The sequence below is a fragment of the Mixophyes fleayi genome, chromosome 9 (genome assembly GCF_038048845.1).
Source record: "Mixophyes fleayi isolate aMixFle1 chromosome 9, aMixFle1.hap1, whole genome shotgun sequence".
NCBI lineage: Eukaryota > Metazoa > Chordata > Amphibia > Anura > Limnodynastidae > Mixophyes > Mixophyes fleayi.
Window position 1 is genome coordinate 121373576 of NC_134410.1, and position 22969 is coordinate 121396544.

Below are 22969 nucleotides of genomic sequence, written 5' to 3' on the forward strand. Positions count from 1 at the left end.
TTTGAAATACTGTGCTAAGCTGGAACTGGTCAGAATGAATAGAGACAAGTACTATCAAGACATCGAACCAGGGGCAAACGCAGGATTTGTAGAGGGGGGGTTTCCACACCACACCGCCAGTGGGCGTGACCAGCATGCATGGGGGGCGTGGCTATAATTTTTATGCAGTGCTTGAATGCTCTCCAACTCTCCCTATCCCCATAATATACATGGGCAATGCTGCCTGCCCTACTGTTAGGTGCATGCAGCTCTACCTTTTCAAGCAGAGCCGTGTGAAGCGAGGGCAGGGTCCAGCCACCTCAATTATACAGTGCCCCCAGGCTTGGAGGGGGGTTTCCAGGCACTAGAAAACCCCCTCTGTTTGCCTATGCAACTGGAGCCTAAAATCCCGGGGTCAGATGCTCTTTCTGGATACCAATATAGGACAGCGCGCCCACGGGATGAAAAAAATATATACATTTTCCTTAAAATGTAATTTTATTGCAGCTTCATTAAAAAAATATAAAAACATGGCAGGGATGGGTTTGGCCTGGGCAGCCACTACCAAGAGATGAGCTCAAAGTACAAAAGAGAAACACACAAAAATTAACAATCGCTTACGATTGGTTGGTATAGCTTAATCATAAATGCAAGATAAATGGACAAATGTAAGGACTGAGCGACTTTGACAAGGGCCAAATTGTGGTGGCTGGATGACTGGGTCAGGGTATCTACAAAACGGCAGGTCTTGTGGGGTGTTCCCGGTATGCAGTGGTTAGTACCTACCAAAAGTGGTCCACGGAAGGACCGGGTCACAGGTGTCCAAGGATCATTGATGTGCGTGGGGAGCGTTGGATGGCCCGTTTGGTCCAATCCCACAGAAGAGCTACTGTAGCACAAATTGCTGAAAAAGTTAATGCTGGCTATGATAGAAAGGTGTCAGAACGCACAGCGCACCTGCTATGGGTGCACATGCTGACCCCAGCCCACTGCAGAAAACACTGGTCACATGAGCGCCAGAACTGGACCATGGAGCAATGGAAGAAGGTGGCCTGGTCTGATGAATCACGTTTTCTTTTATATCATGCGGACGGCCGGATGCGTATGCGCCATTTACCTGGGGAAGAGATGGCACCAGAATGACAAGCCGGCGGAAGGCAGTGTGACGCTCTGGGCAATGTTCCCCTGGGAAACCTTGGATTAGCAGAGTGGAATAGCGGAGAAAAAGTAGACCTGAACATTGTATTGGAAGTTGGTAGACACACTTTTATATAAAACAAATATAAACTGTAATGAAATGACAATAAGTCATCGTATCGCATATTGTCGTAAAGAATAGGAAGGAATTATGTGTTCAAACATCAGTGCAGACAATTATTTACCACTTCCACCAACTATGCACGGTGGCTCAGTGGTTAGCACTTCTGCCTCACAGCACTGGGGTCATGAGTTCAATTCCCGACCATTGGCCTTATCTGTGTGGAGTTTGTATGTTCTCCCCGTGATTGCGTGGGTTTCCTCCGGGTGCTCCGGTTTCCTCCCACACTCCAAAAACATACTGGTAGGTTAATTTGCTGCTGGCAAAATAAATCCTAGTCTGTGTGCGCATTAGGGAATTTAGACTGTAAACTCTGATGAGAGTGACTAAGTGTCTGTACAGCCACTACGGAATTGGTGGCGCTATATAAATAGATGGTGATGAGGATGATGTACAATTACCAGTATGTATAGAGCCGATCTTATATACAAAATGATTCAGCCTGTAGGGCAAGAGACTGCTAAAATGTTAGCTCTTGGGCTAAGAGCGAGACGCAGCAGTGTCTGTAGGAGAAAGCGGTTTCCATCTGAGAGGACAGCGACGGCGTCACAGATAACGGACGATGACTCAGAGAGAAGCCTTGGTACATCTTGACATTGACGTCCATGGAACCAGATGCGGGAATATTGCAGAGAATTGAGTCATACCAATGTAAGATGCTGGACTATTCATCCCTCTCCGGCTTCATCTACAGGATGGGACACTGCACGTGACCACTGTAATTGTCCATGAGATGTACTTGGCCACTGTGCAGAAGACTATAAAGGATTTGTAACCTATACAGACTGTGAATGTCTTACAGTTTTGTAATCCGTGGTTTAGAATTAAATATGCCCCCCCCCCCCCCACCTGATTCACCCACAATGGGGGGCCCATATTTTATTAAAATCAATATGCTAAAAATATATGGGCGCAATCCCCCCTATTGAAAATCATCAGAAACAAAACACTACAAACACATTTTTTTATTTTGTATTTTACATTTTTTATTTTGAACATAGATATTATTATGTTTCATCTATAAACTGTTGACATATTAAGCAGCGCTGGACATGGGAGAGGCTCACGATAAATATAATAATATACCACGGCATGACAGAGAGGGTAAAGATGGCCCTGTCCCCAAGAGCTTACGATCTAAGAGGTGGATAGAGAAGGCAGCGGGATAACAATTGGTGGGGAGAGTTAGGGCGGATAATTTTAGGCGGTCCGCAGGATCGGGCACCAGCGATAAATAATAACGCAGTTAATGGCGACGGGCATCTCTGATGACGGCAGAGACATGAAACGTGAATCAGTGACTGTAGAGATCTTAAAACTGTGAGCAAGAAACGGAGGTATCATTGGATTTAACCAATAGCCACCGTCCCAGCAGTTCTTTTTTAAAATTACAAGTAAAGAACAATAACGAATCAGCACAGCTATAAACATTTTAAAACACAAAAAAATAATAATAATTAAACTGACTTATTGGTGTATACATACCGCCCCACTTGCAACTTTCACTAATTGCATTACTTTAGAGGTATACCGTTCCTCTTCATTTATTTATATCTCAAAGTTCCATTGTTTGTTTTGGTTGTGCTTTGATATGACAGCTCTACTGTGCTCTCTACACTGGGTACAACTGAACCCACAGAGCAGCTTTGTGTCATATCTAAGGGCAAATAAGACATCACCGCCCAATGACACACATTTATAGAGATACATGGCTAGAACGCAGAGACTAAAAGACAGAAATACGAAGCAATGCATTTAAAAGGTTGCTAGAGGGTGGTGCACAAACCAATGTATCAAAAGGTCACCTGGAGGCGGTTAAACGTCATTTTTATTTAGTATTCAGTTTTGTAATGGAACAGAACAAGCTGTAGCCAATCGTAATATCAGCCTGTTGACAGCAGCACAGAGTATATCAGGAGACAAGTGATGTGTTAGTGAGGACAGGGCTGCATGTGACAGGGGCAGTGACATGATGTGAGGAAGAGAATGGAGGCAGCAGGAAGCCACAGACAGAGTTATATAGTGGAAGGAGCAGGGTCCCCCAGCAGCACAGTGTATATCAGGAGATGAGTGATGTGTTAGTGAGGACAGGGCTGCATGTGACGGGGGCAGTGACATGATGTGAGGAAGGGAATGGAGGCAGCAGGAAGCCACAGACTGAGAGTTATATAGTGGAAGGAGCAGGGTCCCCCAGCAGCACAGAGTATATCAGGAGATGAGTGATGTGTTAGTGAGGACAGGGCTGCATGTGACGGGGACAGTGACATGATGTGAGGAGGGGAATGGAGGTAAACAACTGGGAATATTGATGAAAACTGTTCCACAGGAATGTAGAAAAGATATTGCTCCCATACCATTATTATTATTATTATTATTATTATACCAACCAATCAGATGTTTGCATTCATTTACCAAACTGTACTAGAAAAATGACAGCTAGAATGATTGGTTTATATGGGCGACATCCCCGTTCTACCCCCCCCCTCTATGCTGTGCAGTATTACAGACCCCTGTGCCCCAGCAGCATGAATTACATCCAGCTTTGCTATAAATTCTGTATCTGGGGGTAGGAGCGTCACACATTGTACATTCAGTAAAGAGGCTGGTAGCACTGGCTGTATCAGATCTTCCTGCAGTGTTTGTGCAGGGCGGTCCAGTCCTCTTGTCTTTGTTCAGCTGACGTGGCTTCAGCCTCTGTTCATGTGTGTGCTGCAACGTGTACAGATACCCAGGAGGACAGCCTCTGTTCATGTGTGTGCTGTAACGTGTACAGATACCCAGGAGGACAGCCTCTGTCCATGTGTGTGCTGTAACGTGTACAGATACCCAGGAGGACAGCCTCTGTCCATGTGTGTGCTGCAACGTGTACAGATACCCAGGAGGACAGCCTCTGTCCATGTGTGTGCTGTAACGTGTACAGATACCCTGGAGGACAGCCTCTGTCCATGTGTGTGCTGTAACGTGTACAGATACCCTGGAGGACAGCCTCTGTCCATGTGTGTGCTGTAACGTGTACAGATACCCTGGAGGACAGCCTCTGTCCATGTGTGTGCTCTAACGTGTACAGATACCCGGGAGGACAGCCTCTGTCCATGTGTGTGCTGTAACGTGTACAGATACCCGGGAGGACAGCCTCTGTACATGTGTGTGCTGTAACGTGTACAGATACCCAGGAGGACAGCCTCTGTCCATGTGTGTGCTGCAACGTGTACAGATACCCAGGAGGACAGCCTCTGTCCATGTGTGTGCTGTAACGTGTACAGATACCCTGGAGGACAGCCTCTGTTCATGTGTGTGCTGCAACGTGTACAGATACCCTGGAGGACAGCCTCTGTCCATGTGTGTGCTGTAACGTGTACAGATACCCTGGAGGACAGCCTCTGTCCATGTGTGTGCTGTAACGTGTACAGATACCCAGGAGGACAGCCTCTGTCCATGTGTGTGCTGTAACGTGTACAGATACCCAGGAGGACAGCCTCTGTCCATGTGTGTGCTGTAACGTGTAGATACCCTGGAGGACAGCCTCTGTCCATGTGTGTGCTGTAACGTGTACAGATACCCAGGAGGACAGCCTCTGTCCATGTGTGTGCTGTAACGTGTACAGATACCCAGGAGGACAGCCTCTGTCCATGTGTGTGCTGTAACGTGTACAGATACCCAGGAGGACAGCCTCTGTCCATGTGTGTGCTGTAACGTGTACAGATACCCAGGAGGACAGCCTCTGTCCATGTGTGTGCTGTAACGTGTACAGATACCCGGGAGGACAGCCTCTGTCCATGTGTGTGCTGTAACGTGTACAGATACCCAGGAGGACAGCCTCTGTTCATGTGTGTGCTGTAACGTGTACAGATACCCAGGAGGACAGCCTCTGTCCATGTGTGTGCTGTAACGTGTAGATACCCTGGAGGACAGCCTCTGTCCATGTGTGTGCTGTAACGTGTACAGATACCCTGGAGGACAGCCTCTGTCCATGTGTGTGCTGTAACGTGTACAGATACCCTGGAGGACAGCCTCTGTCCATGTGTGTGCTGTAACGTGTACAGATACCCAGGAGGACAGCCTCTGTCCATGTGTGTGCTGTAACGTGTACAGATACCCAGGAGGACAGCCTCTGTCCATGTGTGTGCTGTAACGTGTACAGATACCCAGGAGGATAGTGCAATCTAGCTCCGTTCACTGCCTGCGAAGGATTTCAGGTGAAAAAAAGGAAACGGTCCATAGGAAAATATCAATGCATAGGACCATTAAATATACACATTTAGTCCGCACTACCCTAAAATAAAATGGACCTCAATTAAAAAGTATTTTAAAAAGGTAACCGACAGACCTGTTCATAATGTAGAAATAATCTACTGTGGAAGACGCCATTTTGTTGCCTAGAACAATAATTTTGGCAATCTAGCCTATCACAGCATGAGGAAATAGTGACATGACCGAGGGCCACAGTGGCTCGATGATGTCATAGATTACAATTGTGCCTAAAAAACTATATCGTACGTCTCAGCCTCTGGTATATATCAAGAGACCTGCCAGAGCCAAGACAGTCCTCGTTTAAAGCGACAGTTTGCAAATAAATATCTCTTTAGGCGCCGATGGTCAGGCTTCAATCTGCAAAACGTGGCGCTCCGGCTGCGGTGGAACTACAAGTCCCAGCTGGCGGCTATCATTTGAAGGGCATTTTCTCTGCGGCCCTAGGGCACTGCAGAATAGTACACAGAGCAGGTCGGAAAGAGTGTCAGCAGGATAAAACAAACACACACATCAGGTATTTAGACGGTACACAATCTCCAGCTCTCCCAGCACAGCACACATTCCCTGAGCCCAGTCACATGGCCGCCAGATCCGCTTCCTGCTCTTCCTTATCCCAGCACATGTAGGCTGTAATTAGATTAATAACAAAGATCTGGTTTCCCAGGCCATGCTGTCAGTGGCACAACAATTGTAAGAACGCCGAGTCTGGCCTGCAGCACTAACCACTTATTGTCTTTTATGGTGATGCATTTGGGCGTGAGCCTGCGAAACGCAGGGTGTGGTCACTGTACACACTTAGGGCCAGAGGTACTGGTCTATAATGGTCTGTAGAGGGAACACCTTAAAGGTGAGAGCACAGTGAGATAGAGCAGCATTGTCTGATGTCAGAGGCTGGATCATAATAAGACCTCCACTCCCACAACATTACATCATTCTAAAAAGAATGCTTAGAATCTGGATGATTCTAAGCTGGAAAAGGTCAGTGAAACCGCAAATAAATAGAACTGTCTGAAGGCTCCGGGCGACGATTAGCAGATATTATGGTAAACTTTTGTGGCCGTGCACAGGATTGCTGAGGATGACGGATGGAGAAGGGCGTCAGTGTGACAAAAATTACGTGGGAGCAGCACAAAATTAAGATTTTTTTTAATTTCTAGGACCCTGATATTTAAATGAACAATAATTGGGTAAACCAGCGGGTATTCTCTAATTTGCATGCCGGCACAGAAAGTCACACTTAATGCTAGTTCAGCAGTGGTATCTCACCATCTGCGTTGTCCCGTGTAACTGACTGTCTTTCTGTCATTTCATCTTGGATGTCCTCTTGCCAACTCAAACTCAATCTTTCAAAAACAGAATTAATAATGTTCCCACCCAACAACAGAAGCTTCCTGCCTGACATTTCTATAACTGTTGACAACATGACCATAAATCCCACCCCTGAAGCTCGCTGCCTGGGTGTAATCCTTGATTCACAACTATCCTTTGTTCCCCACATCGACTCTATATCTAAATCATGTTACATACATCTAAAGAACATTTCCAGAATACGCACATATCTCAAACAAGACACTGCAAAAACCTTAATTTATGCACTCATCATCTCCCGCATCGACTATTGCAATTCCCTCCTTACTGGTCTTCCCAAAGTCAGACTTGAACCCCTACAATCTATTATGCACACAGCGACTAGATTGATTTTCCTTGCAAACCGTTCTTCCTCTGCTGAGACTAGATTGATTTTCCTTGCAAACCGTTCTTCCTCTGCTGAGCCGCTCTATGAATCTCTACATTGGTTAGCTGTATTTCAACGAATTCAATATAAAATTCTTCTACTAACATACAAGGCCATCAACAAAATTGCACAGACATACATCTCCTCACTTGTCTCAAAATATCTCCCTACTCGACACCTCCGTTCTGCACAAGATCTAGGTCTCTCTTCTACTCTCAAAACATCCTCCCTTTCCCGCTTACAGGACTTTTTGTCGCGCTGCACCCACTTTATGGAACTCCTTCCTTCGCACAGTAAGACTTTCCTCTAGTCTTCAAACCTTCCAGCATTATCTGAAACCCAACCTCTTCAGGCAAGCTTATAATATTCCTCAACCACCCTCTTAATCTTCTTCGGTTACCCCATTATCACCCTCTACACAGTTAACACAAAACAACAACTCTCTGACCAACATAGATGTGTGACTGATCACACAGCCCACTCAATACTTTGTAACCTTTGTATTCTAGCTGGACCAATGTGCAATATGATGCAGTACTTCCCTTGTGTATCAAACTCCCATTGTCCCATAAATTGTAAGCTTGCGAGCAGGGCCCCCTTACCTCTCTGTATGTATGTATTACCCAGTATTGTTTTATTGCTGTCTGTTCCAAATTGCGAAGTATTTTTCAGGTGCAGTATTCAGATCCTCTATGGTGCAAATAAAACAATGTCTTTAATTGTGCAGATTCCACAAATGTAAAACTCTAAATATCATAGCTCCACTGGGCACACACATCTCACACTTCAAATTCAGCGCTGCCGAGTACATCACTTGTCTTGGGGATTTGTAACAATTTCCTGTTGGGAATCTCTGGATCGGCTTGAATAAATCGTTAAACATTGCAGACACACAGAAAACAGCACTTCAATTCCCAACGAGTGTTTGGCCTCTTCATAAGTCTTATGTCAGACAGCGAAGAGGAACCTTCAATTACTGGAGGAAATCAAATATTTTTTCTTTTTCCCCTGAGCTCTTCAGCTTGCCCGGAATAAAAACCAATAGGTCCTGAAATCCAACCTGAGAAACTATACGGTGTATGAATAATATACAGCTGTATGCAAAAGTCTGTGTACCCCTCTTCCAAGGAGAGACACTATATCCCAAATCTTCACACATTAACGTGACATATTCCTGCACATTTTAATATACAATTACTACTTATTTATTATTTGATTGACTCATTTGGCCAGGTCACAATAAATCCAGCGTTGAATAAATACTGTGACCCATCCAAACCTCTCAAGATGTTGTACCAACTCTCCGCAAGCATGGGATCCTACAAGCAGCCGACAGAGGGCGTGAAAACAAAGAGAACGGACTACAAAGCAGGGGCGAGTTATACAGAGATCTCTAAATGCTTCCAGATTGGGATTCCCTGTGTCCTGTACCTTCAGAAAGGTTTAGCTGACACCGGGGTAGTGCTACACAGTACTGTGTATTATACATAAATGATCTGTATGTAACAGGAGTCAGAAGGACTCATCAGCTATTTATATAGCGGCACTAATTCCACAGCACTGTACAGAGAACTCACTCACTTCAGTCCCTGCCCCATTGGAGCTTACAGTCTAAATTCCCTAATATACACACACACACACACAGACAGACACACACACACACACAGACTAGGGTCAATTTTGATAGCAGCCAATTAACCTACCAGTATGTTTTTTTTAAAGTGTGGGAGGAAACCGGAGCACCCGGAGAAAACCCACGCAAACACGGGGAGAACATACAAACTCCACACAGATAAGTCCATTGTTGGGAATCGAATTCATGACCCCAGTGCTGTGAAGTGCTAACCACTATAGGGGCAAACGCAGGATTTGTAGAGGGGGGTTTCCACACCACGCCGCCAGTGGGCGTGGCCAGCATGCATGGGGGCGTAGCTATAATATTAGACAGTGCTTGGCTGCTCTCAAACTCTTCCTATCCCCATAATATACATGGGCAATGCTGCGTGTGCTACTGTTAGGTGCACACAGCTCTCCCTTTTCAAACAGAGCCGTCGGTTTGCCTATGCACTAAGACACCGTGATGCCCAATTAGACAACGTTATCATTATAAGTCACCGTCTGGACTATGTGAAACAACACTTAGAACAGGTAATGTGCGCTGGACGATGACAAAGATTTTACTTTCTGGCTGCGACTACAAAGCATGTATTGGGAGGGAACCTGGAGGAGCACAAGGATGACACCTCACCAACCATGAGGCGGAGTTCTCCCTGTGTTTGCGTGGGTTTCCTCCGGGTGCTCCGGTTTCCTCCCACACTCCAAAAACATACTGGTAGGTTAATTGGCTGCTATCTAAATTGACCCTAGTCTCTCCTTCTCTCTCTGGGTGTGTGTGTGTGTGTCTATATTAGGGAATTTAGACAGTAAGATCCAATGGGGCAGGGACTGATGTGAATGAGTTCTCTGGAAAGCTCTGCGGAATTAGTGGCGCTATATAAATAAATGATGATGATGATGATGACTGTACATTACAGTGTGCAGAAAGGTTTACGTCTGCATGCAGAAGGGTTGTGCTAACTCCTTTTCACTTTCAGAATCCGTGAGACATGAGATTTCACTAGGAGGAGCCCAATGTTCTGCAAACACCTGTCAAAATTGATTACTCAGGAATATATACATTTTTATTCCCCACGGCGCTCAAGGAAACTTGCACAGTGTCATTCCTGTGCTTCCGCCTTGAAATGTTTGCAGTAAAGCCAACAATGCGAACAGGTTTTTCATTTCGATTTTTGTGGCGTGGGTTGGGGTGAAGCAGTCTGCGGTGATATCACGGCTATGTATGCCATCACTGTGGCTGAAAACCACAGCAGTATCCGGCATGCCTCCGGTCCAGTCTTTAGGTAGCTCAGGATTGATGTCACAAGTAGCAATTGCAGAGAATCAAGTTTGAAGTGGGAACGGCAAACAAGACAAACCCCCCAAGGCCGAATAGCAAGTCACCTATTACCCAGAACAACCAAAGTAACACAGGGCAAACTATGGGCTCCCCAGGAGTTCTGAAACTACAAGCCCCAGCATGCTTTGCCACTAGATAACCAGCTAGTAGCTAACAAGGTATGCTGGTATTTGTAGTTTCAAAACAGCTGGATAGCCATGGGTTGGCCGGTCCTGTTCTGCACAAAAGCTCAGAGGCTTTATTGCATTATTGGACCTAATAGATTTAAAACCAGCCACTTGTGGATTTGTCCTTTAACGCTGCCAAATATTTAGAGTGATTTTAAGAAAAAACAAATAATAAGAAAAATAATGTTTTATAAACATATACTTCACTATTTATAAACGCCTTTAATGTTAACAATATCTAGTTATTAAGGGACCCCAAAAATGCAATGAAATCCATGAGTCAGAGAGAGACGTGTACTCACACGCTGGGCCCCCATGTTCGGACCCCACACATAAAGCTAAGGGCCACTATGATTTTCTGACCCATGTATTAAAAAGACCTAAATAAAGACTAGGTACACACTACGATGAGCGATTATCCTTCCAAAGCATATTGTATTATTTCATTTGATTTTTAACCCGGACTAAAATTAACGTTCAACAATGGAACAATGTTGCTCCAATTCTGCAGTGTGTCTGCACTCAGCACCGGCAGTGTCCATAGATCTCTATGGAGTGTGTCTGCACTCAGGACAAGCAGTGTCCATAGATCTCTATGCAGTGTGTCTGCACTCAGGACCGGCAGTGTCCATAGATCTCTATGCAGTGTGTCTGCACTCAGGACCGGCAGCGCCCATAGATCTCTATGCAGTGTGTCTGCACTCAGGACCGGCAGCGCCCATAGATCTCTATGCAGTGTGTCTGCGCTCAGGACCGGCAGCGCCCATAGATCTCTATGCAGTGTGTCTGCACTCAGCACCGGCAGTGTCCATAGATCTCTATGCAGTGTGTCTGCACTCAGGACCGGCAGTGTCCATAGATCTCTATGCAGTGTGTTTGCACTCAGGACCGGCAGTGTCCATAGATCTCTATGCAGTGTGTTTGCACTCAGGACAAGCAGTGTCCATAGATCTCTATGCAGTGTGTCTGCACTCAGGACCGGCAGTGTCCATAGATCTCTATGCAGTGTGTCTGCACTCAGGACCGGCAGTGTCCATAGATCTCTATGCAGTGTGTAAGCACTCAGGACCGGCAGTGTCCATAGATCTCTATGCAGTGTGTCTGCACTCAGGACCGGCAGTGTCCATAGATCTCTATGCAGTGTGTTTGCACTCAGGACCGGCAGTGTCCATAGATCTCTATGCAGTGTGTTTGCACTCAGGACCGGCAGTGTCCATAGATCTCTATGCAGTGTGTTTGCACTCAGGACAAGCAGTGTCCATAGATCTCTATGCAGTGTGTCTGCACTCAGGACCGGCAGTGTCCATAGATCTCTATGCAGTGTGTCTGCACTCAGGACCGGCAGTGTCCATATATCTCTATGCAGTGTGTCTGCACTCAGGACCGGCAGTGTCCATAGATCTCTATGCAGTGTGTCTGCACTCAGGACCGGCAGTGTCCATAGATCTCTATGCAGTGTGTCTGCACTCAGGACCGGCAGTGTCCATAGATCTCTATGCAGTGTGTCTGCACTCAGGACCGGCAGTGTCCATAGATCTCTATGCAGTGTGTCTGCACTCAGGACCGGCAGTGTCCATAGATCTCTATGCAGTGTGTCTGCACTCAGGACCGGCAGTGTCCATAGATCTCTATGCAGTGTGTCTGCACTCAGGACCGGCAGTGTCCATAGATCTCTATGCAGTGTGTCTGCACTCAGGACCGGCAGTGTCCATAGATCTCTATGCAGTGTGTCTGCACTCAGGACCGGCAGTGTCCATAGATCTCTATGCAGTGTGTCTGCACTCAGGACCGGCAGTGTCCATAGATCTCTATGCAGTGTGTCTGCACTCAGGACCGGCAGTGTCCATAGATCTCTATGCAGTGTGTCTGCACTCAGGACCGGCAGTGTGTCTGCACTCAGGACCGGCAGTGTCCATAGATCTCTATGCAGTGTGTCTGCACTCAGGACCGGCAGTGTCCATATATCTCTATGCAGTGTGTCTGCACTCAGCACCGGCAGTGTCCATATATCTCTATGGAGTGTGTCTGCACTCAGGACCGGCAGTGTCCATATATCTCTATGCAGTGTGTCTGCACTCAGGACCGGCAGTGTCCATATATCTCTATGCAGTGTGTCTGCACTCAGGACCGGCAGTGTCCATATATCTCTATGCAGTGTGTCTGCACTCAGGACCGGCAGTGTCCATAGATCTCTATGCAGTGTGTCTGCACTCAGCACCGGCAGTGTCCATAGATCTCTATGCAGTGTGTCTGCACTCAGGACCGGCAGTGTCCATAGATCTCTATGCAGTGTGTCTGCACTCAGGACCGGCAGTGTCCATAGATCTCTATGCAGTGTGTCTGCACTCAGGACCGGCAGTGTCCATAGATCTCTATGCAGTGTGCAGAGTCATCAACTTTTCAGCCGATGGTTATGACAGATGAGGAGCACAGATCCGACAGTAAATCGTGTAAAACGCGTATAGTGTGTACACAGGAATCGGCTGATCGGGACTTTTTTTTTTTTTTTTTTCCGTCGCTGGTAAAATCGTTAAACATGTGGCATTGGGAGAAATTTTGTACAGTGTGCACCCAGCCTTATTCAGCTCCGTACAACGGAAAAACAAAGCCTAGGCTCAAGAAATTGCCTGCAATATCCAGGGAATAGACTCGAGCAGCTCTGCCAGACAGTGGGCTGTATCAGATGGCAGGACCGCAGAATGACACTGAGCAATTAGCAGGGCTTGAACCAAATGACGTGCTCGCTGCCTAACAAGAACTTGACTACTTAGCAAATCTTCCCCCACATAAAGCTGGATGCTTCTCTCACTGTAGAGAAAGTAACAGGATAATTACGGAGAGCTGTAAACAGTGCATCCTCTGGGCTCTTTGACCCTATGGTTTTTAGCCAGTAATGCAGAGAGACTCTTGTACAGGTTAGGCTCACCAGAGAAATGTATGCAGATTTATTCTAAGTAGGATTCCTACCGAGACCACCGGAGGCTTTGGCCGTGAACGTAATGGCGATACATCCTGTCATTATTGTAAGTGAGCTCCGGAAAGGTGTTTTAATTTATTTATTTTTTCGGGGGGAGTCTTTCATGTTTGAGGAGTTTAAAGCTCTGAATTAAGGAAGGCCTGAGGGTCTCTCTGTAACACTGCTGAGAGAGGCAATGTCCTGGATAAGTAGAGCAGACACTACTGGGAAACGTATTTCTTGCATCTAGAACATCTACAAGTGTAAAACGATAACTGACAAAGTTGGCTGAGAAGGGACGGAGATCAACAAAAACCATTCAGCACCAGCAAAGCAGAAGTAGGTAACGTACTGTCTCCTGCTGCTGCTGTGGAACTAGAAGTCCCAGCATGTCCTGCCAGTATGCCAACAGCTGGAAAAAATGTAGGTTGCCTCAGCCTGTGATAAAGGAACCAAGCGAGGCGTGAAAATGCAGAATAATAGCTTTTTATATTAACGGGATGGTGTTGATCATTAATGCCGTGTTTACAAAACGTCACTTTCAATGAAGACCATCCAGACACTTTAGGTTAGAGGAATTAGAGGACTTTGAAAGGTCTCTGAAGATATACCAGAGGATGACCTCTTTTATCAGAAGTCTGGCCAACTAAATGAATGATGCCTCCGATACACCTTTATAGACCTGCAATAAAACAGTGGATCAGCCAACAACCACTGTAGGCTTGAGCAATGCAGAGAGTGGGGGATAGAGAGAGGCCGTCTGTACCTTTTGAACATTAAATATTTATACACGAAAACCCATGGAACACATGGTCCCCTTAACCGTGCCAATGACATATTTGAATTTTGAGGTCATCATAGCAAGAAAAGAGACAATGGGGACAATACACTTAGGGCAATCATGAGCTTCAAGGCACAAATTGATCACTGAAAGGTGATTAATATTCTCTGGGGAAAGGTTATTTTCTACAAGTGAAGACACCCATGTGACAACATATAGAAGAATTTTAACGAACAGAAAAAGCAAACAACGTGTAAATGTCATTTCCAACAATAAAAGAAACACCTATTTTAGCAAAAAAATGCCAACAAATTGATAGAGGATGACGGACTCCTATTTCTCTGAAGCCCAGTAGGGAACAAGGAAGACGACGGCCTGTTTTCAGCCTGCGGTGCCCGGTATACACACAATACGGACACAGATGAAGTGGATCAGCTCTAGGTCTTAAAGGATTTAGCCTCCTACACAAAAGCAATTGATCAGAGGGGATAAAAGGACAAGAGAGACTCCAAACACGCTCATCCTGTTCTACCACAGCAAACACGCCTGTAAAACAGACTATTCTTAGTTTACTGGTAAATGGTATGTTATATAAACAAAGCACCTGAGCAGTATGGGAGACAGTTGTTTAATAAAAATAAACACCTTGCTTGCTAAGCGACTGTCGTATTGAGGAGATTTTCCAGTTTAATGAACGTTATCCATTCCAGAACGGAACACCGTGAAAGCGAGTGTGACGGTTGTGGGCGGGGACTATTTCTGGAGTATATCCCGGCAGACAGATAAAATGAGCAAGTGTTCTATATCATCATCATCATTTATTTATATAGCGCCACTAATTCCACAGCGCTGTACAGAGAACTCATTCACATCAGTCCCTGCCCCATTGGAGCTTACAGTCTAAATTCCCTAATATAGACACACACAGAGAGGGAGGGACTAGGGTCAATTTTTATATCAGCCAATTAACCTACCAGTATGTTTTTGGAGTGTGGGAGGAAACCGGAGCACCCGGAGGAAACCCACGCAAATACAGGGAGAACATACAAACTCCACACAGATAAGGCCATGGTCGGGAATCGAACTCATGACCCCAGTGCTGTGAGGCAGAAGTGCTAACCACTGAGCCACTGTGGTGCTATGCGTTTCTTTAGTTGCAGTTTGAATAAAGACAGAGTAAAAAAATATAAAAAAGATTAAAAAAAACAAACCACAAAAAACAAAGATACTGCTTATTTAAAAAATAATAATAAAAAACATTCCCAAAGACAATGGCAATTGGTTCAGTCCTTATATATATGAAAGAGATTTAACTATTCAGCGGAACTAGTCACCAATACATGTTACATTTCACTCTGTAGCTGTTACAATGTGACCAATGTATTTACTGTGAACCTTCTCATTGTCTGTTCCCACAGTGGGCGGCTGGGGACCGGATGTACTATTTCTAGAAGTTAATCACAAGGACTACATACGAGACCTACCATTGCCTTGAGAAAGATCTCTAGTTGGTCAAAACGCGTCGGAAAAAGGTTAACAGCGGAGAATCTCTCTCATACCAGCCAACGGTTAGCAGATTACCAGGGTCTAAAAACGTCTTGCTTATTAGTAATTTCATTGTAATAAAGGGTATAACACATACTCCTTTCTCTTCATTTATTCTTTGTATTTACTAAAAACGGCCTTTGAGGTATTGCCGTGATGAGAAGGAAGGGAAAAAAAGAACGACGGACTGATGATCAGAGATGCTCACTGCCCCCCGTGAAGTGGTTCTGCTTTTGGTTCTGGATTAGCTTCGTGCTTTGGTTTTGGGAAAACCGTCCTCGTGTGTGTTTTGGGGGGTTTTTTTTAGAAAAATTCCTATATGCTAAAATCACATAATTATGCACTATTTTTGTTCATTATTATTAACCTCGATAACACTAATTTCAAGTCATTTGCAGTCAATTTTGACACCTCACAGATCACAATATTATTTTCATACAATTTCGGACAAATTCTGCAGCGACCTGGCTGGATGGTCAGCGACAGAGCAATGACACAAACACACGGCAGTTCCTAGCACATCTAGGACACATTAGCACACGGCAGAAAAGAAAAAAGGGGGTCCGCCCTACCTCCCACCCACTGTTATGTTGGATCTTAAAAAGGAATCCAAAAATCGCGATATCCGACGACGTTGACGATGACATTTTTGCGGCTCGGTACTCGGATCTGCTAAGTTCGGGTATATACGGTTCTCGGGTGTACCGAGCCTGAGCATCTCTACGCAAGTACAGAAACGGGGGGGGGGGGGGGGGGTTGCAGAGGGGCGATTATACCTATGATTTTTGCATTTGGCTTCAGGTATCTTGAAAATAAGCACAGTCACCAAGACATTTTTCTGCGTGTAGGTGGAGAAAGTTTACTCTGTATCCACCCATGTTGATCCATTACAATACAGTAACAATTGGAGATGGAACCTACTACACTATGTTGTGATTCTTTTCCTGTTACATATACATCTGGTACTCATTTGGAAACCGCGTATTTTCACCTATGAGCATTCTAATATCAGCAGGGACATACCTGCATTTTTTGGGGACATTTTTCATCATATTAACGATTATTTATCAACATTCCGTAATAGAATCATTTATTGTGGTGGTTTCAGTAACTGCCGGTAGAAACACAGAACATTGGTTGATGTTTGTATGTTGGAGTCTGGTGGACCCTCGTTGTGTTTTTTAGGCAGTTACTTATAGGAGTGCTCCAAATTGTATATCACTTGTATTGGGAGACTTCAGCTCGTGGGGAAGAAGGGGATAAAAGTCAGTATTTCTGTTGTGGTTCCCTCCCTTCCATGATGATCATTATCCATTGATCTCTTCAAGCATTAAACGGACCAAGGACCAGCACATGCTCTGGTCATGATCCGTCAGGCACATGTGAAAGGATTGGTGGCATACCGCTCTGAGCCATGGCCGGCGGGCATACCGCTCCGAGCCATGGCCGGCGGGCATACCGCTCCGAGCCATGGCCGGCGGGCATACCGCTCCGAGCCATGGCCGGCGGGCATACCGCTCCGAGCCATGGCCGGCGGCGGCATATCCTAACGAGCCATGACCGGCGGCATATCGTACCGAGCCATGACCGGCGGCATATCGTACCGAGCCATGACTAGCATATTATTGCTGCATAACCAGCCTATTATATAACCAGCAATGACAAGCACATAACTCCCTGCAATACCCGGCATAATACACCTTACAGACATCATTAAAGACGTACAAAGATTTGATGGAAAGATACTTTGACATTTCTTGATTTGTGGTTTCGATGATTCATCTTGTAAACCTATAAAATCTCTGTACGCTCAGAAGCAGCAGCTCATTCCTGTGGTGGGTGCTCCTCAGTCTGTAAACCGCTGCAATGATGTAACGCTCTCTGGCTTGAAGCGGAGGTGTGTAATGTACAAGTGTGATCTGTATAAATTCACTAATCTACACATGTTATGGTGGAAACCGACCACATGGTCCTGACAGTGCGACGTCACAATAACACGGGGCACTGAATCAATAATCCAGATACTCACTGGTGCGCACACGTTTCTGGGAAATAAAACATTCAGTTAGTTCTGCACTGCGGTTATTTTTATTTAGATATCAGCAGGCAATTTACACAAATGTTACTCGCTGTAACGAACATGGAAGCAGGAAGGAGCTGGGGGCCACAGGTGAAGGCTCTGAGAGCCACCTGTTGCCCATCACAGGTTTACCCCACGCTAGTTGTGCACTCTCCCCAAGTTGGCCTTCAGTGACATATCCTGTAGAGGGGCTCCAGGAGATTCAAACACCCACTGAGTATTTAAATAGCGAACATGGCTTGAATGGGTTGGAGCCGTAACCAATCAATCCAAGAGCTGTGTTAACCACACACCCCCATCCTAGGACAATTTGTGTCCATCAGCACCTATAGGTCTCTCTGTGGCTGCATATGAAGGGGCACGCAGGTACAATAGGGGGAGGTGGGGGATGACAATAGAGCAGGGGTCTACAAAGGTCTCTTTAATGTGGCAGCACAGTGGCTCAGTGGTTAGCACTTCTGCCTCACAGCACTGGGGTCATGAGTTCAATTCCCGACCATGGCCTTATCTGTGTGGAGTTTGTATGTTCTTCCCGTCTTTGCGTGGGTTTCCTCCGGGTGCTCCAGTTTCCTCCCACACTCCAAAAACATACTGGTAGGTTAATTGGCTGCTATCAAAATTGTCCCTAATCTCTCTCTCTCTCTGTCTGTGTATGTTAGGCAATTTAGACTGTAAGCTCCAATGGGGCAGGGGCTGATGTGAGTGAGTTCTCTGTACGGCGCTGCGGAATTAGTGGCGCTATATAAATAAATGGTGATGATGATGATGATGAATTGTCCTTTCTCTGAAGGCCTGTGTGGCTGTGTGATGCATTTACTGCTGAAATCCAGCAAAGTTAGAAGTATTCCCCTCTGTTCTTCAGAGACAGAGTGTACAGCAGACAGGTCTTGCATTATTCAGCATTCAGGGCTTCCAGCGTTTAATACAGCTCACAGCCGCTCGTAAATGGAATGCACAATGAGGAGAGAATTAAATGGATGTTCAGGCGTTTACAGAACACAAACACTGTGTCTTTCCTGAGCTGGATTTTCACTCACTGTAAGCTGCCTGTACACAGGCCGTCCGGTGCCTCCGCCACCAGATCTTTGCCCAATTTAACCACGCACACGGGACCACGCCAGAGCCAAATAGTGGCGTCAGCCAAAGACCACATGCCGGCTGATGGCCGCAGTCCGGGTTGTTTTCATCAAACCATTTATCCGAGTGGGAAGTTCACGGACTAGAGACATTGGCAATGTTGCATTAAACAAAAATCTGCTCCAAACAGGAGAAAGGATCTACTGCACGACCGGTTAAGAGTCGTCGTTGGTCCAGCTCAGTCTCAGGGTCGGAGGAGCGCGGCTAAGGGACACGTGTCTGTTTATCTTTTATGGAACAGACTTTGGGTCTATATTTAAAATCTCTCCGAAAGGATATAAACAAAAATATCTCAACCATTGCTTGGCGGATCTCTCGTCACCTCTCCGGCGTCACAGCGTTATACATAATGATCATCGCCAGGCCACGCAAAGCCTCTTTGTAGCGCAGTTTAGAAAATAAAAACAAGCGTCCGCCTGGTCGCTGTGGATTACAACAAATCTGGGCACAATGTCCCTGGTTATTACACAATCCCCTGTGTGTGTGTTTTTATTCTGCCTCTATAAAACAGACTGAAAGTTCCGGTTGGTGCAGAATCCTCTTCCAGCATCTCCCAGGACAGATCTATAAGCTGATTACAGGTCTAATAAGGTGCACACTCAGCGTCCTACATTCATGCGGTCGATTGTGGATAAGAACTGCTGTGCAAGAACTAAAAGGGAAGGGGGGTGAAGGCACTATATACTTGGACCAGTCTTACCCAGACGTTCCACTATAGCTTTGCAAAAGTGAAGCTTAATTGTTTGAGCGCTATCTTAAAGAGCAAACGCTGCTCCGCAACTCGTAGATTAGTGTCCTTGTAGATGCAGGACAAAAAGCTGAAAACAAAGCGCAGCCTGTCAGTTATGCTGCAGCCCCTGTACTAAACCACCAACCTACAGTCTGCAGCAGTAGTGTATATATATGTATATATACACACACATATATACAAACACACAATATAAGGCTGTACCATTTTCTTATTTCTGTGTACTTTGGATTTTTCCGGAACAGGAATTTTGTCCACCTGGGCTTACAATCCAATTTAAGACGACTGCAACCTTGTGCACTTTAAGCGTTACTAAATTCAAGTGCAGGGTATGAACACTTCAATCAGGCTCTTCAACGTCCATACGCCAGAGGTAGACATTCAGGCTGTGTGCGTCAGTTTGCCCTGTCTGCCTAAGCCGGCTCTAACCTTACCCTGGGTACACATGCGCCAATCTGGTTGCGCAATCTGGTTGTTGTTGCCGAAACTGGCACAACATCAGCAGGTTTGTGCAAAACAAAAAAAAAAATCTCTGCCCAATAAAATCATGGTTGGATTTAAGGGATAACCTAATCGGCATATGGCTGAGCAGAATGAATGATTCACCTTCCCATGCAGCCGTTCGGTCTGTCCGCTGACCAGTCCTGGGCAGCTAAACATATGGTCAATCAGCAATCACGCCAACAGACCTCATCAACCTGCCGTCTGCATCATGTCTAACCCGTGGCAGTCGTCTAATCAGTGCTCTCAACACAACACGTCACCAGCACTTCAATTAAACATTTTCCAGCCACCTGATAAGCATGTTTCCAACTGAACGCACCCTTTGCCAAAATCCAATCTCCATCGGCCGCTTCCGCCACGTCAGCTTGTACAGAAATTATCGTCGCCCAACCGGACCCCCAAAAAAACGAAGGAATAACAAAATCAGCGTCGTCTTTAAAAAGCGATATCGTCACAACGCGAGGTCAGATTGAGCCATTCAGAAATTTCCTGATCTCCAGTTTACTATAAAGTCGAGCTGTTAATCAGCAAATAAATACTGCAAAGCTAAACATAACAATTACCAGAGTTGTTTAAAGCCCTCAGCTCTGTTATTACCACATCACGATGCCAAAGACATTGTCGCTGAATAATTACCCAGAAAGCAAAAGGCAGCCGGCACGTAAATATTTCATGTGTTCTTGAGATTACATTGGGAGCAGAATACAGAAGACTAAACGGGCGTAAAACAGCCCATAGAGGGGGGATTGTGTAACGTTTTGTATATCCATTATTATTATATTTACTCTGCCGCGTCTCAAAGACACATTCAGGTTTGACTCTATAGACTCAATTTGGGGTAGATTTATCAGACTTTCTAAAAAGGAAATGTGAAGGTGTTGCCTATAGCAACTAATCAGATTCTAGAATGTACTAGATAAATGATAGCTAGAATCCGATTGGTTGCTATGGGCAACGCTTACACTTTTACTTTTTAGAATGTTTGCTAAATCTACCCCTTTGTGTCTTTTAGCTAAACCTTAAAAAGAAGGTGGTTTAATGTGTCTCTCCTACTGTGTATCTTATTTCAGGCCTGGACACACAAATTTATCCAAAAGTTGGAAGAGATGGAGCCAAAAGTTGTAATAAAACAGTATTTCGGGCCACGCAAAATTCTTCCCCACGATTAGTTCCTGTCGGCAGTGTACCTGGTTCTCGGCACTTCCACAACTAGCACAGAGCATGAAATACTTCAAATGATTCTTTGACATATAGATTTGTGATTTTTAATAGTAGTTAACAGTAGTTCTTCTAGACGAAGTGTCTTACATTCACGGGTAGTGCCAAACTGAACTCTTCATTTACACGTTCTAATTGCCTGCACTTGGCGGGCAGTGTGAACATCCAAGCCCTCTCACACCGCCGCCGATACGTTCTATTGCCGCTAATGCCAGCGGTAAGGATGTAACGGCAGAGTTCCTAACGCTATGATACGCAGGTGCACAGAGTGCCGGCTATAGGAAATCTGTCCTGTGTTTATTTTTCCTAGATGGACAGAATTGTGCAAAGAACACACTCTTGTATTCTTTGGTTCTATTACATGGGACCTGTCAAACCGCTTGGCTCGGAGGCGGCACAGAACAGAATATTAATGGGCAGATCCAAAAAAGTCCATCTCAGATTTGTGCAGAAGTAAATTTTATTTTTCACCCTCATTGTGCTATAATCCATAGTCTGGTCCAGTCCTTTCCCTCCCCACGATCTTAACATTGACCGACAAACAACCAGATTAGGGGGTATATTTACTAAACTGCGGGTTTGGAAAAGTGGAGATGTTGCCTATAGCAACCAATCAGATTCTAGTTATCATTTATTTAGTACATTCTACAAAATGACAGCTAGAATCTGATTGGTTGCTATAGGCAACATCTCCACTTTTTCAAACCCGCAGTTTAGTATATACACACCCGTTAGTGTCCGTCACTGCATTGAGCGGATTGTTGAAGCTTCATTGAGAAGCACCAGCACCTGTACTTAGTGATGAGCAACCATCAGTCATTTAACCGTCCTTTTCCATCCTTTCCAATCAATTATTATAGAGAGCATAGGAAGAGATAACAGGATAAGATACCATCACTTAGCGAGACAATGGAGCGGTATAGGATACTGCCTAAACTATACTTCATTGTTCACAGTCTTAGAAATGAATTGTTTTATAAGTTAATTCCATCTGGTCTCCGATAACATACTTTATTGCCTGCAAACCCTTATTAATAATAAGTGTCATGCTTTAAAAAAAACTTAGGTTAATATTACTCATAGCCATTAATAGTAATCCAAATAATCAGTAGAAAACAGTATATTTCCTATGAATGCAGTGAAAATTGAAAGTACACAGAAAGCTCTCAGCTATGCATGAACCATGATATATAGACACTTGTAAATGAGGAAACGTGACAAACAGGCTCTCGGCTCCTGGAAGATGCTAATTAATGCCTCTAAAACATCGAGATCCTAACTTTAGGTGATAAAACTGAATAATTAGGCTGCTTACGCAAGGAAAAAAACCCTATTATAGAACATATTTTATGTTTCGGAATATTTACTGTATGTGTAGACGTTTAACAGGATCGAGGAGTCTAAGGCATGAGGCACTTCATGGTGCCTCGTGCCTCACTAGTCAACAGGCTGAATATTGGTTCAATCTACTAAACGGCTGCCTCCATCTTGAGCAGGCGACAGCTACTCTTTAGTCAGTTACACAACCGAGACAAAGGCTGTCTGATACAGAAGGAAGATAAGTCTGTTCTAGGCGAACTACATCTCCCAGGCT

General features: G+C 45.1%; 1 protein-coding gene across 1 annotated transcript in view; it reads right to left on the reverse strand.

Annotated features, from left to right (window-relative positions):
• NPDC1 (neural proliferation, differentiation and control 1) overlaps positions 1-22969 on the reverse strand; it is a 72366-nt gene that overhangs the window by 39129 nt on the left and 10268 nt on the right. The gene's annotated exons all lie outside the window — the stretch shown is intronic.